Here is a 16142-nt window from a genome sequence, read left to right as displayed (position 1 = left end):
CGAAGTGTCATGAAGTTTTTGGAGACATCCTTGATAGGTTTACTTTTGCAAATATTTTATTGCCCTCACATTCTTATTGCTATTATTGCTAGCATTCATTTCATATTTTTATCAATACTGTGTGTGTGTTTTGCTTTTTATTTGGTACATACTTTCTGTGCAAGATAACTTTTATAACATTTACAGTAAAAATTTTGTGCATAGAAAGGGCATTGAAGCAGTGAAATATTTACATCCAGCATGCGTCTGCATCAAAGTATATCTTACAGATAACTAACTTCTTTTATACTGATTTTAATGATTACTATCATGCTCAACAAGTTTTCAGAACCCTTTTGCATATATTATCTCATTTGAAATGAAAAATTCAAATTTTCAATCAGTCATTACCTCCCCAAGCAGCTCTGCAGAGTAGACAATACCAGCATTGTCCCTTTATAAGTAGCCCTACCTCCACGAACGAAGAAGAAACTGAGTCAGAAAGATGATAAATAATTAGTCTGGCCACGAAGTGGTATTATATAGAGCACCTAGCTGTTTTTGGATTTTCAAATATTTACTCATTTTGTTTCTTATGTAAATTTGGCAGATTTCTTTTATCTCTTGGATAAGTACTTCATTGTAGAGAACCTTGAGGATTGTTCTCGGTCGTCTTACATGAGAATTATTTGTGCTTAGAGAAATAATAATATATGCTTTACTTTATGGACCACATAGTGCCTAGAGTCTTAAGAAGGGTTGTCTGATATGAGTTTTAGTTTTGAGTTCGTGGCACTTTCATATTCATTTGCAGAGACAGTTCAAAATGTTTGTTATGTACCTATCATTATTCTGATGCTATAAACAGGTGTAGAGTGCCTGAACACACAACGTTGTGTCTTTGGTTGTGTCTTTTATGTTTTCTTAGCCTAGGTACCAAAGTGCCCTTTAATGGCTTGAAAGTGACTGCATGGACAGCAGGTTAAGATTGACCTCAATCAGAGCTATGTTATTTATTTATTTTTTTAAGAAACTGTTTATTTTCTGTCAACCTTATTTCCATCTTGTTCCTTCTGTGGAAGAGCAGTTTAAGACCACTCAGTGGTCGTTCGTACCCATTCAGTGGCCTGAGCAGTGGGAACTGCAGACCCATCTTCAGTGGCTGGCTGAGCTCCAGTCTTCAGTGGCAAAGTGCTGAATAGGCACAGAGGGCACCTGCACACTCCAGGCCAGTCTGCAACTTCAGGCTGAGTAGCAGTGAACTCAGGAGCTCGAGCCGTCCATTCACCCTGAAATTCCTCCTTAGTTGCAGCCTTTTCAGCAGCAGCCTGTTCTTCCTTTTCAATCTCTTCAGGATCTCTGCAGAAGTAGAGGTCGGGCAAGACTTCCCATGGGTGCTCTCGGGAAAGGGTGCCACGCATGCACAGGACTTCCCAGGCCAGCATCCACATCAGACCCACTGAGTGAGCTCCCTTGTTGCAAGGGACGGCAGTGTGCACATAGCGCAGAGGAGAGTCTGTTACACAGAGCAATGATAGGCAGGTGAACATAAGACGCCTCTGTGAGAGGCTGGTGGTCAGCCCTGGGATCAGTAGTAGCCTCCAGAAGCCTTGGCTCTCCTTGGCTGGATCTGGTTAGTGAAGGTTCCAGGAGTGAAGCAGCCAGCAAATCTCAGCACAGCTCGCAGCAAATCTCAGCACAGCTCGCTGGCCAGTATTCCTGGATGATAGAACACTGACATCAGCTGGGTTTTCTTTTTATTTTTTTTAAGATTTTATTTATTTATTCATGAGAGACACACAGAGAGAGGCAGAGACACAGGCAGAGGGAGATGCAGGCTCCATGTAGGGAACCTGATGTGGGGCTGGATCCCAGGTGTCCAGGATCACGCCCTGGGCTGAAGGCAGATGCTCAACAGCTAAGCCACCCAGGGATCCCCTGGGTTTTCAATGGCAACAGTGGCATCAGCGGCCAACAGAAGCTTCTCCCAGGTTCTCTTCAGATTTATGATGTAGATACCATCCCTTTTCCTTTTGTAGATGTACTGTTCCATTTGGAAGTCAAGGTTGGTGCCACCTAAGTGGGTTCCTGCTGCAAGGAATTTGAGGACATCCTCCTCCTTCATTTGCAGAGCATCAAGGGCTCTGGACGTTTTTTAAGTTTCCCTTTAAGTTACAATGGGAATGCAAAACAACGCCGCTGTATGGACCCTTCCCTGGGTAGCGCGGAAAATGATTCTTTTTTTCTTAATACTAAAATAGGAATTTGTTAACCAATGACTGCATGTAAGTGTAGAAGAAAGAAAGGATCATGATGTAGTTAACTCTTTGGAGGTTAAAAATGACCATATAGGTGGTCAGAAGATAGTGCATTGACTTTAACTTGCCTACTTTTTTTCCCCCTATAGACCCAGTTAGAGGTTTGAATATTAGAAACACCTTTTTTTTTTCATCTAAAAATCATTCATTCATTTACTGAACCTAATGGGGGATGCAGCTAAGAGCAAGAGTAGGCAGAGAAATTTTTTTTTTTAAATTTTTATTTATTTATGATAGTCACAGAGAGAGAGAGAGGCAGAGACACAGGCAGAGGGAGAAGCAGGCTCCATGCACCGGGAGCCCGACGTGGGATTCGATCCTGGGTCTCCAGGATCGCGCCCTGGGCCAAAGGCAGGCGCCAAACCGCAGCGCCACCCAGGGATCCCCGCAGAGAAATTTTTAAAAAGCAAACATAGATGCCAAAATATCTTTGCATTATATTTCACAGGCTAAAGATAAAAAGAATGCATCATCATTAGCTCACTTAATTCCAAAGCCAGGTTATTGGTTTTCCAGCCAACTAGAATTTGAAATTAGAATATTAAAGTTATTACAGATACAGGAATATTGATAGCAGTAAGTAGGAACAGCTGAAAGCTGAAAGAGATGAACATAAATAAATAAATAACAGATATAGGAAATAAAAAATAACTATGTAGAAGAATTTCTTTTCAGAGCAATAAACTCAGTGTTAACAGCCAAGAAGAATCTGACTACAAAATAATTGATGTTTATTATGATGGCTCCAAATCATCAATAAAATGATGTCTATGTCTGTATAATCAGTTTGAGAAGGTAAGGAAGTATGAAGTATATGTTTCAGAAGGAATTTTATAAAAAGAGCTGAAGTCAACCAAAAAACAGTTTTGATGTTAGTCTTCGTTTGTGTGGAAAATCTTATCCTCTGTCAATGCTAGAAATAAGAGATCCTTATACTTTGTAAAGTAGCTGGTGTCTTCACAATGGGGTTGAAATTGTCCCCAGACATTTGAGGATTTCTTTCTTTCTTTTTTTTAAAATTATTTATTTATTTGTGAGAGAACATGCTAGCACACAAGCAGGAGGAGGGACAGAGGGATAGGGGAAAACAGACTCCCCAGTTAGCGTGAAGCCCAACACAGGGCATGATCCCAGGGCCCTGAGATCATAACTAGAGCTGCAGTCAGATACTTAACCAACTGAGCCACTCAGGTGCCCTCAGAAATTTAAATTTTCAAAAATAATATTTAAAGTCCCCTCATTTAGAGGCTTAATTTTCTGAGTGATCTTATGACAGGAAAGAGAGATACTAATAACTATTCCCTTTGTAATCATTTGCCCTTTTCATTTGTTTTGTTTATTTTGTTTTTCATGAAAACTTTGATGACTTTGTCTCAGTGCCCTCTTCACTTCAGAGAGCTATTTTATGTCTGTCAAATGTCATGTTACATGCTATAACAACACCACATGGTTATATATAATGCCATAAAATATCTGTATGTGACATCTAGTCACAACTCTGACAAAGAAGATGATCAGATTCCATTATGTATTTAAGAGTCTATGTGACATTTACATAGGCTACTTCCATGCTCATCTCTGTGGTGCTAATTTTTAAAATCATCGTTGTTTTCTCGTTTCCTTCAAATTAACCATTATATGGAAAAAAAAGATAATGCAAAACAAAAATTTTGTTTTGTGGAGTTAAAGATACATTCCTTAAAAATCTCAATTTTTTTTGTTTTGTTTTGTTTTTAATAATAAATTTATTTTTTATTGGTGTTCAATTTGCCAACATACAGAATAACACCCAGTGCTCATCCTGTCAAGTGCCCACTTCAGTGCCTGCCACCCAGGCACCCCCAGCCCCCACTTTCCTCCCCTTCCACCACCCCTAGTTCGTTTCCCAGAGTTAGGAGTCTTCCATGTTCTGTCTCCCTTTCTGATATTTCCCACTTATTTTTCTCCTTTCCCCTTTATTCCCTTTCACTTTTATTTATATTCCCCAAATGAATGAGACCATATAATTTTTGTCCTTCTCCGATTGACTTATTTCACTCAGCATAATACCCTCCAGTTCCATCCACAAATCTCAATCATTTCTATTAAAACACTGGTGGTCATTGCATACATTCTAGACCATCTGAATCAAATAATTTGTAAATATATAGTAATGTCTCCCAGGCATGCTATTTTAGAAAATTTGTATGAAAAAATTTACAAAACAAGTATTACTCACACTATTATTTTTTGGGGGAGTAATATCAGAACAGGATTATATATTAAAGTAGGAAATATTATTCAACAAAATGGAAAGAAAAAAACCCTGAAGTAGAGAATAGAAGAAAAAGTTGTACCTGGAAAAAAAGGAAAAATAGTGGAATTTTAAAAAGCTTTCTATTTTAATGACATGGTAACAGGGGAGAAAGTGAACTCACATGAGATTTGATTTGCTAGCATCCCACGATAACTACACCTAGCCTCTGAATTAGTGGATTTGGATCTGTGAAACAACCTTAGAAGGAATCCTAAGTGATTGCATTTATTGCACTGGCTGTCAGTGTGGGCCTTTCTAGGCGAAGCCCATCTGGTTTTTTGGGGATTCTTGAGTCGTGTCTTTAGCAACTTGTACATTTCTTCCGGTGTTCCATTAAAAGAATCTCACAAAAAAGAATTTACGCAACTATAGCAGAAAGCCTTTAAACAGAACTGAAGTATCTCAATCTTTTTCTTTTGATGTCTCTTAGAAATTAGCTAAATTATCGCCACTTCATAATTTTACACTATCAGAACTTAAAATGGAGGAGACAGATGTTTAATATTCCAAGCATGACCCAAATACACAATACAAAGAGATCTGAGAGAAAAGACTTTTGCCGAACTCTCCATAGAGCTATAATTGAGAGGAAAAAAGCACCCCAAATAACCAATATATAAATAAAATAAAATAAAAAAACCAAACCAAAAACCAACCAACCACACACAGTCTCAGTGGTTACCTAACTTATAGTCCATGTCAATTTCTTTCATGCTAAGGGAATGACTAGCTAATTAGAATTTTTGAATAAAACTGTGTGACACCCCCCTCTTTTTTTACTTTGCATCCTCTTAGTCAGGTATCCGCAAATACTATTCGTGCCAATTGTCTGAGAGAAAAATATAGACTAATTAAAATGCTAATCTTTAGTAAACACATAAGTACTTGCATGAAAATTAAACACTTGGGCTGCTAATTTATGAATACGTGCTCACACATCAGGAACACTGCAACTAGTGTGGACTTCACAGTCTTGGGCTTAACAGCTTCGTCTACATGTCAAATCCACTTCAGGGCTGAGAGTATCTACCATTGAAATCACCCAGTGTGCCTTCTCTCAAGAGTGTCTAAGGAGAAAAGAAAAGTGATGTGCACTTTGAGAAGATTATTTAAAGCCTGCAGATTCATTAGGAGAGAACTTAATTGTGATCGAATCTATAATCCTTTCAGTTCATCCCATAAATAATAACAGTCTGAACTCTATTGAATCACATGGCCTCTTTTGCACAAACCTATAGAAGAGAGTCCTTAAAATTGAATAGATGGAATTGAATGGACCTGGGAAGTGGGAACTGGAATTTGATGGACAGCCTTTCACCTCTAGGTTATTGGTTTGTATCTGACCCAGGTGATGAAAAGTCGTTGTTCTACAATGGCTGTTTAGTAGTTTTCTGTGTAATGAGCTGTTGGCTCCAGTCCATTCCTCAGTGGACAGGTGTCTGCTCACATTCCCAAATCACCATTCCACTTGTCAGTCACATTTGAGGTCAAGGGCTAAATAGGAACTGGGGCCGAAATACTTTCTCATTCTGATGAGGACAGGCCTTCCTTTGTTGGTTGACTTGGTTGAAAAAACGAAAACTGCCAGAGTCACTGTTCATGCTCTGCCTATTTTCTGTGTAAGAAGATTTTACTGTGTAGAACTTCTATCATAATGAAAAATTATTAGGTTTTCAAATGGGCATTTTTTTATTGTTACATATCATGGAAAGAGAGATACACTTTTAGACTCAAGGGACATTAAAATTTAAATGTATTTGCCTAATTGTAACAGGGCTATAGCATTCCAAGAAAGCATTTGTGTCTGACTTTTCTTCACTGACCTGGGAAAATCCTGGTATAGGTTCCAAAACCTGACAAAACTGGCAGGTAGAAGATATTCAGCAGCTGAATATTATAGGATGTCCTGACTGGAAGAACAGTCCTCTTTGTGGGGAAAGGTAGAAGAAGACATATAGGAAAGTCTTTAATGCTTTTTGGAATTTATAAAATGGAGATAAGCTGTTTTGGCTTAAACCTCATTTAAATACTTTTGTTTCTATCAGTTCCACCATTCTAAAAATATGGATTTATATTTATTAGCATTTCTGGGGAAGTTTGTGGCCTAGAGTGACTGGTCAAAGCCAGAAGTCAGAGGACTCTGATGTTTTAACCCTGAACTCTTGGGAGAGTTTTCCACTACCAATAACTGATATGGTTTCTTACATAAACTGGATATTTCAGACAAAGATGTGCTGCCAGTAAGAGTTATACAGTTCCTGTTCACTTGCTTCTGTAGATCTGGTCTCTATTTACTGGAGAAAGAGTATATCAACTTAGGTTATTTTATTTTCTATCTTGATAGAATTTATTGCCAAATACATTAACTTAATAAAAGGGACAGGATTGAATGACAAACCTGATTTTTATTTTTTGCTTTGTTTTGTTTTATTTAGTTTTTATTTAAGTACTCTCTACAACCTAGGTGGGGCTCTAACTCACAATCCCAAGATCAAGAATGCTATGGTCTTTTGACTGAGTCAGGTAGGTGCCCCAAATGACAGACCTTAACCTTTCACCCAGCCTTAATTATCATGACCTCGTAAGCTCATTTTTAAGTCTGAATCTCTCGTTGTGATTACAGATTGCCGGCTAGCTTATCTCACTGTTTCTTTTACTGATAGATCTGATAACAAACATTCTATAGCTGTAGTTCTTAGAAACCAAAAACATAATCAAATACCAGGAACCCCGACGTCTAATATGAAACCAAATGTTTTGCCATTTCTTGAGAGAGATATTTTCATACATTTGGCCAGTTTTCTTGTCTTGTTTTTATATTTGCTTTTCTTAGCTCCATTGAGAAAATGATATATTTTTCTAAGTCTTTATTGGTAAAAACAATACCAGAATTCCCATGGCACCACCTGTAGATAAATATCAATTGATCTTTTCTCTATGCCTTCATGATATTATGATTAGGAAATCTGAAGAGTAAACATTTGATTTGAACCCTGATAATACCTAAATAGTTAATGTTTCTTTCCTTAGGAAACAAGCTTTATTAACTTCAAAATATTAAGAAGTTCAAAGACTGCTTAATATTTTGAAACAGCAATAGTATAGATATTTATTGAATGCCAATTAGGTAAGAATCAGTGAGAGCCAAGAGTCTTAGGAAAAATTATGATAAATTTTATTGCAAATTAGAATCAGTGCAGGTAATCAGGACTATTCGTATTATACTCTCCTTTAGTGCGATTTTAAGAATAGAATGATTTGGGGCAGCCTGATAGCTTAGCAGTTTAGCGCCGCCTTCAGCCCAGGGTGTGATCCTGGAGATCCAGGATTGAGTCCCATGTCGGGCTTCCTGCATGGAGCCTGCTTCTCCCTCTGCCTGTGTCTCTGCCTCTTTCTCTCTGTGGGTCTCCCATGAATAAATAAATAAAATCTAAAAAAAAAAAAAAAAGAATAGAATGATTCCCTCTTTCTATAAGGGGACATTTCTTAAAGCAACAGGTAGGCTACTTTATCTACAGTGGTTCCTACTGGACTTGAAGGCCTGTGAAAATCCTGGCACACCAAGAATCTTATTATACCATGTCATCCATGTTTAACTTCTTTATTCTTATTGTTCTTTGCTGTTCAGTCTGATTGCTCAACACCTCCCTGATTTGTAAGGGTTTAATTCTTAGTGCTTTTCTGATACTTGTTAAATGATGCTTACTGTAGTCATCGTGCCTTCAGGCCCACAATGCAGGACACTGACAAGTGTGGTAAAGGGATGCCACCCAAATTTCTAGGGCCCATATTCTATACCAGATCTTCTACCTGAAGGTAGATTAATTTTCAGAAAAGCAAGCAAGTCCGTATTCCTCCAGTTTTACTCAAAAAATCATGCTGGATTCCAGTCATATTCAGTAAGTGTGTGTGAAATGAAAGTTTGGGCAGGTTGTAGAGGTGACTTGTGGCACCCCACTCCGGCCTGCAGAGTAAGTGATGCGTATTAGAGACAGATGGGCACAGCGGTGGAGGAGGACCTGGGTTGAAGCCTACATCATCACCAAAGGTGTGGCGTGTGTGTGTGTGTGTGTGTGTGTGTGTGTGTGTGTGGTGTTTTAAACACTACTGTATTCAGTTAATCACATTGCTGGAAAACAAGTCTTGTGGTGGCATTAGTAGGAGGTTTGCGACAAGTTATTCAGTCTGGCAATTATTGCAAATTAGAACTTTATTCAGGAAAGGATATCAATTTAAGAGTAGAGAGAACACATTTACTATAGTTAATTCAGACCCTCTTTGAATGGGGTACATTTTCTTAGAAGCGGCGGCCATAGAGATAAATGCATCACGTGACTGTCGGAACCGAACTGCTGAATGAAGATATTGGAGGACTGGAGCTATTCATTTCCATTTACAGAATCCAAATTGCTGAAAAGTCATGGGAAGGCAGGAAAGAGACTTGCTGTTTTTTAAAATGCTCCCTGGCATTTGTCTGCCTGCGTCATCCAATGCAGTATCTCATTCTGCTGCCACCCGGAGTCCCATTCACTGGTTTGTTTAACCTCAAAGTGGGAAAGTAACTAACACAAATACATTCATTGTCCATGCTCTAATAGAATTAAGATTCCCAATACACTGCCTGCATTTGAATGAGGTTTGTTACACACTAGCTTTTATGGTCACACCCTTTCCCCTTGATGGTTCTTAAGAATGGCAGAAGCAGGAGACCAGAAATTTTGTAAGCTCATAAATATGAAGCACACTGTGTTTAAATAATGCCAGGGTGGTGATACAAATGGACCAATGCCAGGAAGCTCAAAGTTAAAGCTAACAATTCCTCCTTACACCACTATGAATAAGAAGGAAGGAGAAAGGGGCACTGTGTTCGTTACAGTTGTGCTGCCAGCAGACTAGGATAACTCTGTCTAATGGGCCACTGTGGCACAGAGCTTTGAATCTCACACTGTTTATGCAGAAGACAGGAAGTAGATCTATTCTACTCTAAAAAGGCCAACTTGATGTTGGGGAATTACATAATGTTTGTTTCACACTGTACATTATCAACCTGAGTGATTGTAAGCATTTGGAATAAACCTATATCTAGTTTCCTGCCAGTCAGTGGCGAAGACAGTGCAGGGCATTAGAAATGGAAGCAGGCACTCTTGTGGCTGTGGGCATCAGCTGTTCTTGCAACCGTGCTGCTCCGATGCTGTTGTCTCCTCTTTCCTCCTCCTACAGTAATATCAGGGCCTACACCTAGTTTTGTAAACACTGTGGTGAGGAGTATCAGGGCATCAAGTTTCTCTGTCGTTCAGAGGTGGACTCACTGCTTTGACACAAAGTGCTACAGTTTGATGGCTTTTAAAATTTTTAATAATTTTTGCTTTGATATCCTGGAGTTTGCCCTTTGGTTATTTGGTGACTGACTCTCAGGGATCTGAATTTTGCTCTGTCTTTGCCAAAGTGAAACTGGCTGTGTACTTTTGATGATTAGCATGGATTACATTTGTGGTTGTGGAGAAGCCAACGTTTGTCTTCTTCTAAGGCTAAAGTGAGAGAAAGATAAATTTCTTGTAATTAGCAATTCTTGGAAGAAGTAATTTTCTAAAATGCAAAAACTTAAAAAATAAAATAATAAATTACATGTCATTTTCTGCTTGATATGAGATTGCATTGAATAGACTACCTTCATAATCTTTGACTTCATGTTTCAAATGAACTAAATTTCTTGTTATTCCAAATTGCATATCCTCTGCTTTACCTTCTTTTTGTTTCTTTTACAATGGATTTTAGTGATGGCCTGGATTTCCCAATGCCTGAGTTGACCCATGATTGTAGATAATGTCCATTTGACAACCATGTTCGTTCTTTCAGGGTTCTAGATTCTCTTCTGGGCCAATTAAACTGAGAGATGCTTGAATTCTTGAGTATCCCCCTTCCCAGGCTCATGGCTCCAAAGGCTGCACACTTAGGGGTACCGTGTCGGAGGTATAATCTTTTTCCTAGCAGGTTTTAAAGTGTAATAATAATGATGATGATGATACCACTATTAAAACCACTACCAGCTAATTATAGTTTACTCATTCATCTCTGGGTACCATCAGTGATGCTAGTTTTAATTAGGAAAAATATATTAATATCTCTGATAATTAGTTACAATGGAAGACTACTACCAGATTTGTGAATACCAGGGAATATAGCTGATTATCCTGTGGCTCAGTGATGTCAGGTCCAGTGTCTCTAGGATTTTCTGGGCCTTTTCCTCAAGTTCCAAGATGGTTGCCACAATTTAAGTCCTCCCCTCTGTGTTCAAAGCAAAAAGTCAGAGGAAAGAGTAGAGCCAGCTGCCATGATCCATTTTACAGGAAAGCAAATATTTCCCTAGTGACTCCTACCAGATTGTTTGATTCTGTCTCACTGGCCAGAATGGCACCATATGACCAGCCCTAGCTGTATGGGAGTCTGGTTTGCGAGTCATTAGCTCTTTCACCTGTGTGGGAATAAGAGAAAGGTGTCAGGAATGGCACGGAGTTAGCCAGACCAAGTGCTCTGCACACTGAAGATTAGGACAGCAAGGCTCAGAGGGCTAAGTGATTTTTTTTTTTTTAAGGAGCTGTTAATTGGCAGAGGCAGGATATGAACTCAGGCTGTTTCAGAGCCCATACCCTTAATCATGGTGCCACGTTGCTTCTATTTTTCTTAGGTTCTTTTTTTTTTCTCCCCTTATGAGGTCTTGGTGACCAGAAGAGATGCTTGTATAAAATAGTTCCCATCAAGTTTGAACCTAAGACTGCAGAACTGTTCCAATTTTCGTTTAATTTATACAGCCCTCATTTGCCACCATATTGCTAAAGATGGAAATCTCTGAAGCATATTATCTAACTTTATTTAAACAGGCTATCATCTTGTCACTTTCATGTGTTGTTGAATCTCACCACTTATGGACAAATACTGTTATTTTAAGAGCTTTAGTTCCTTTTATTATTTTTTTCCCTACAAACTGAGCATGCCCAAGTATGCATTGTAACCTATAATTAAGATACAGGCTGTCTTATTGCCAAGCAATTTTTCCTTCGCACCACAAACCCAGCAATAGTTTCCTACTGCAACTAATTGTCAGAGATATTAATATATTTTCTCCTAATAAAAAAATAGCATCAGAGCTTCCTTTCACTTTTAAGGTCCCTTGGTTATAAATTTTATTAACTTTGTTATCTGACCAGTAGTTAGTTGTAATCATAGACATTTTGGGGATATCTGCATATATTGCCAGAATGTAAGAAAGATAGAAGATATATAGGGGTTCATTAACTAAAAATTAAAGCACCAGGGAATGGCTTTCTTTAGTTCTCACTGCCACTGTTTTCCTTTGCAATTGCTAGTGAATAGAGCCAGGTATAACATCTAGCAGTACCACATATATTACACACAGATTTTATTTGGTTCATAATAAAGGTGATGCATTCCAATTCCAAAATGGATGAGACTTACATAAAGTCTAAAAAAAAAAATCCAACAACTTTACACCGTGAAGGTCCTAGAATATGTAAACATAAAATATGTAATCTATCTTTGATTTGCGCCATAATGCTCCTTTGCTTTGAAATCATGGCTGTATTACCAAACTGACAGTTTTAATGGAAAAAGTGGCTTTCAAAAGCTGCTGTTGAAAACACACTGCATAATTCTCTAAGCCGTGAATATTTTACTACCAACATATGCAGGGAAGCAGTGAAAACACACTGGCATTTTATTCTCTGCAAGCTGGGATGGAGGAAATTCACTGGTGTTAAAACTGCATGTTTGTAATACGATGCAAATTCATAAATACCTATGAATGCGCACTGTTGTTATTGGCAGGCAACAACACTTTGTAGAGTCATTTGGAAGATGATAAATGGGTATGCTTTCATTTGTAATTTGCTCATTCAGCAAACATCTATCAAAGGCCCACTATATTTCAGGAACTGTGCTAGGCTCAATACAAGATGAACGGGGAAAAACCTCCACAACTGCTTTAAATTTCTCAGAATGATGTTTCATGCAGAAGACTCTGGGCAAATACTGCCTGGTCACTTGGTCAGGCTGGAACTCCTGGGCACTGGTCATTGAGTGCGTAGCTCCTTGAGTCTCTTGCATCCTGTGGAGTATGTATGTAGGCCAGGGCACAGTTGATATAGATCCGTTTGATTGTGTACCAGGAGATAGACCTTGACCTTCTGAGACTGTCACTCTTTATGAGGTGAACATGAGAGTGGCCTGTGGGGTAGTGGTTGGGGGACTGGCAGGTTTTGGGATATTTTTGGTTTAGGTGCTAAGGAGTCTGAGCATCAAGGCTAGCTATTTAGGGAGGTGATAAGAAATGCCAGCCTCTTACACCTGGAAATCTTGGACCCCTGATTCTTTGGGAAGGGAAGTTGGGGGTGTGGTTTTTCCCAAGAGAAGGATTAGTCCTTCTTCTTGCTACATCATTGACAAGCCAGCTAAAATGAATCTTGATAGGATCCTGCATCAAAGAGAAAAAAAAAAGGAAGTTATAAATGACATTTTGAGTGTAATTTTGGGGGTGTTTTCCATCTTACTATTAATTCTTGCTGTCTCTTCCAGTGTCCATTGACTTTTTGACAACAGAGCAGATGGGAGTGTCCCTCCCCTCAGTATGTATGTTGAAGCCCTGGCCCCTAACAATTTAGAATGTGACTACATTTGGAGATAGGGCCTCTAAAAGGTAATTTTTTTTCATAAAATGAATTGGTTTTATGATCTAGAATATGTTTATTATTCAGTGCTACAGTACATGCAAAAAAAAAAAAACCTTCAGAATTGCTCATTCATACCACTAAGAAAAATCTATTAACTGGAGTTTAATAAATCTATAGCTTTCCTCATCTTTAGCCTTGAGTGTACATAGTTTAAAAAAAGCTGTACACAGACATTGCTAGCTTAGTTCTATTTCCCTTCAGTGTACTTATGTTATTCATTTGAAATTATAGTATTTGTTGTTATTTGTATTTTGGGGTTAAAGAGGTAATTATGATTAAGGAATCCATAAGGATGGGTCTCTAATCCAGTATGACTGGTGTCCTTGGAAGAAGGAGAAAGACACCAGGGATGTGCATGCACAGAGGAAAGTCTATGTGAGGACACGGCAGGAAACTGCCTTAGAAATAAGCTCCATAACAGGACAGATTTTAAAATTTATTCTTTTTCTTTAAATCATAGATCACAGTTGTACTAAGAGATGAATCAGTTTGTTTAGTTTCTTACCCAGTAATGTTTATCAATATCTGACAATTGGAATCACTAAAGGGGAGAGAGAATTTTCTGTTATTGCTGGGTAGAAGTAGGTATGTTAATAGGTAATTTGTTTTGGATGATTCTGCAGCTGGTCTTCTAGTTAACATGGTGGAAGGTGAGGTGTATGGCCAACTTGAGCAATTTGCTACAATCTGCAATGTGGAGAACATTTTCCAAAAGCTGTCTTTTACCTTGTGTACATGATTTCTCATAGGCTTGAACAAAAATGCCTTTGCAATGTGCACATCCTGAGTCTAGGTCAGTCAGCCAAGAGAATTTGTTCAAGATTAAGTTGTATACATAACATACTCGATTGGGTTTAAAGGAAGAATTCTTGCCCTTGAGACATTGGTTGCAATTATATAGACTATTTTGATAATTGTCTCAGAAGATATAAAAGAAAGCAAAAGAACTGAATAGTCTCAGTGGTAAAATATAAACTATATTAGGATAAAAACCAGGTCTGTTTTGCGTACTACTTTATCATAGTACCAAGCATAGTGCCTGTCATACTTTATGTGCTCACGGTTTTTAATTTTAGTTGTTTTAGTTCAGTTTATTTTAGTTTGATTTAGTCTCTTGTGCTTGAATGGAGTAGGAATTTTATTTTATTTTATTTATTATTTTAAAAAAGATTTTATTTGAGAGAGAGAGAGAGCAAGAGAGGATGTAAGTGGGAGGGGGGTGGAGGAGAGGAGCAGAGGGAAAGGGAAAAGCATACTCCCTGCTGAGCAGAGAGTCTGATGTGGGGCTTTATCCCAGAACCCGAGTAGAAGGCAGATGCCCAACTGACTGAGCCACCCAGGCATCCCTGGAATAGGGATTTTAAAACATATTCTTCTGATTCAATGCCAAGTACACTAAACACTGGTGAAACTAGTATCTGATCAGTGCCTATGTAATGTAATATACAAATGGAGATTTAACATTACTTAGTTGACCCAACTAACCTGGCAACTAGTCCAAATTTCTATTGATATATTTGGCAGTATTAAGAGATATAAATAAACATATATTAAAACTCTACTTATTTGAATTTGGTGTATATAAAACCATAGACATGTTCTGTCTCCCTTTCTGATATTGCCCACTTATTTTTTCTCCTTACTCCTAACTCTGGGAAATGAACTAGAGGTGGTGGAAGGGGAGGTGGGTGGGGGTGACCGGGTGGCGGGCACTGAGGTGGGCACTTGATGGGATGAGCACTGGGTGTTATTCTGTATGTTGACAAATTGAACACCAATAAAAAATAAATTTATTAAAAAAATAATTAGAAAATGTAATAAAAAGAAAAAAAACATAGACATAGTCTAAACTATTTTAGTAGTGTCTACTCCTAAAAGAAATTAATTATGGATATGAATTTTTTGAAGGACTTTATTTATTTGAGAGAGAGAAAGATAGCACAAGTAGGGGGCAGGTAGGGGGTAAGGGCAGAGGGTGAGGAAGAAACAGATTCCTCGCTAAACAGGGATCCCAATGCAGAGGTTTGATCCCAGGACCCTGAAATCATGCCCTGAGCTGAAGGCAGATCTTAACTGACTTTGTCACCCAGGTGCCCCTATGGATATGTATTTTTAACCTTTTTATTTTGAGATAATTTTAGGCTTATGGGAGAGTTGTAAATATGGTATAAAAAGTTTCTGTATAAGGGTGCCTGGATGGTTCAGTTGGTTGAACATTGACTCATGATTTTGGCTCTGGTTGTGATCTCAGAGTTGAGGGATTGAGCCCAATGTGGGCTCTGTGCTCATCTCAGAGTCTGCTTCTGATTCTCTCTCTCCTTCTCTTTCTGCCCCTCCCACAATTCATGTGCTCTCTTTCTTTCTCAATTAATCAATCCTAAAAAAAAAAAATCACAACTTAGAAATTCCATTTTTTATTTATTTATTTATTTATTTATTTATTTATTTATTTATTTATTTATAAGATTTTATTTATTTATTCATGAGAGACATAGAGGCAGAGACATAGGCAGAGGGAGAAGCAGGCTCCCTGCAGGGTGCCCGATGTGGGACTTGATCCTGGGACTCCAGGATCACGCCCTGAGCAGAAGGCAAATGCTCAACCACTAGCCACCCAGGTGCCCTATAAATTCCTTTTAAAAAATGGTTTCTGTATGCCCTTTACCCAGCTTCCCCTAATATCAAAATCTTACATATCAGAGCACAATTGACACAATCAATAAATTAACATCTGTACAATACTGTGCACTAAATAAGAGACTTTGGATTTTACTTATTTCCCTTTTCTTCCAGAATCTAACCCAG

General features: G+C 38.3%; 1 pseudogene; it reads right to left on the bottom strand.

Annotated features, from left to right (window-relative positions):
* Positions 1-1067: 1067 nt before the first annotated feature.
* Positions 1068-10435, bottom strand: LOC129501625 (40S ribosomal protein SA-like; annotated as a pseudogene).
* Positions 10436-16142: the final 5707 nt, after the last annotated feature.

The sequence above is a fragment of the Nyctereutes procyonoides genome, unplaced genomic scaffold (genome assembly GCF_905146905.1).
Source record: "Nyctereutes procyonoides isolate TBG_1078 unplaced genomic scaffold, NYPRO_anot_genome, whole genome shotgun sequence".
In the NCBI taxonomy this organism is placed as follows: Eukaryota; Metazoa; Chordata; class Mammalia; order Carnivora; family Canidae; genus Nyctereutes; species Nyctereutes procyonoides.
This window is presented reverse-complemented; position numbering and strand designations above follow the sequence as displayed.